This window comes from Trachymyrmex septentrionalis, unplaced genomic scaffold, assembly GCF_001594115.1.
Source record: "Trachymyrmex septentrionalis isolate Tsep2-gDNA-1 unplaced genomic scaffold, Tsep1.0 scaffold103, whole genome shotgun sequence".
NCBI classification, from domain to species: Eukaryota; Metazoa; Arthropoda; class Insecta; order Hymenoptera; family Formicidae; genus Trachymyrmex; species Trachymyrmex septentrionalis.
This window is the reverse complement of record NW_017304155.1, coordinates 135,630-137,366: the sequence shown is the minus strand read 5'-3', so window position 1 is coordinate 137,366 and position 1,737 is coordinate 135,630. Positions and strand designations below refer to the sequence as shown.

The following is a 1,737-nucleotide window of genomic DNA, read 5'->3' as shown; positions in this document are numbered from 1 at the left end:
CCCCCCCCCCCCCCCCCGTATAGGCACTAAAACTATAAGGCTGAGGGACACTTCTCCCAGCCTGCGCAATATATCACAATATATTTCATCCCCCAAGCTCGCGTGCTGGCAGATATCGCAGACATCATGCTCCTTCGGGACAGTAGTGCAAAAATATAAAAGTCCCGGAGGAGCGCGTGCGGCAATACAAAATATATTAATAAAATAAAAAGTGTAGATCGCGCACATTCATTCGCATAAAATACAATTCGCGGCAAGCACACTCAAACTGTCAAGGTCCCACAAACAGAAAAGTATAAGATAGAATATAAAAAAAAACCTAAAAAGAAATAAAAAAAGAAAAGTACAAGAGTATATAGAAAGATAGAAGAAAAAAGAAAGAGAAGAAAGATGGAGAAAGATAAAAGGATAAGCAAAGCTAAAATCAATAACAGTTACATAGATAAAACTGGACAAATAAATAATTATAATCAGCAAGAAGGAGTCCAAAAGTTAATAACTACTAAAAATTATAAAATATAGAGGCGAATAGCGCTATGCGTTATTAATTTTTGAAGATAGCTGAATATGCGCACCCGCTCAGCCTATTATTGTCAAGTGTACGCCTACCGAGTACCGATCGCTTGGCGCGCGAGCTACGAGGAGCAGGGATGGCTTGGTAAGTGCACCATCCGAAATATGAGCGATGGGAAATATGAGTTTGGGGGCTCGCGGCGGTGCATGCGATGCGGGGCGCTTGCCAGGCAGTCTCCACTCCGCATGTTAAGCTCAATGGCGAATATTCGGCGCTTTAGAAATTAATATCTCGATTACGAAAATCGGGTGAGAATTTTTCGAGAACTCAGTTTAATCCTCTCTGAAGCGCGTGCGCGTGTACGTACAGAAAAATGTTATATAAACATTATTTATATATATATATATTTCAAGTAAATAATAAGTGTATTTTAAAATTATATTATCAAAAAAATATTTTTTGTAAAGATAATCGTTACTCAAAAAAAGAAGAATAAAAATTATATTTTCTCGTAGCATTAGAATATTTTGTTGCATGTACACTGCATTTAATTAAATACGCAAATAATAATTGATGCACCCAGAGAAAGGTTTCTTTGATTCAAAGAAATGTTTCTTTGCTGTACGGTTAAAGAAAAAATTTGTTTCATTTGAACGTCATTTCTTTAATTTAAACATCACTTTTCGAAATCAAATAAATTTTATGTTTGAAATTTTAATTTTTTGTATTGATAAGTAAATAAATAAATAAATAAATGAACGGACGAATAAATAAAAAAATAAGTAAAAATAAATTATGAGAAATTAGAAATTTGTCTAATTTTTGATTGTTTTTTAGGTAAAACTGCAGAAAAGGAAAGCGATCGCTGATGATTTTGACCTTGACATATGGTCAAGATCATGACTCCAACAAGTTTTAGCCGTCGTTCGTTATTCGTTAAAAAGTTATTAACAAAAGTTTGAAAAAATGTTTTATTTCTGCTATATATAATATTAAAAACTATCTTCTACCCCCTTCCTTGCTTACGTAATTACTTTCCACGCGAAGCGACTCCCACCCTACTTCTCCTGCTTGGGGGCGCACAACTTCCACGTGAAGCGACTCTCATCCCTGCTTAGAGATGCATTACTTCTACATGAAGCAACTTTCGAAGTCTTGTTGGAGATCACTCAGGACTATGACTTCGAAAATTGATTCGCGTGGAACTCTTACTCCGTAAGCAG

General features: G+C 35.5%; 1 protein-coding gene across 1 annotated transcript in view; it reads left to right on the top strand.

Moving 5' to 3' along the window:
• Window positions 1-1,737, top strand: part of LOC108757089 (THO complex subunit 2) — a 54,666-nt gene that overhangs the window by 20,581 nt on the left and 32,348 nt on the right. The window lies entirely within an intron of this gene.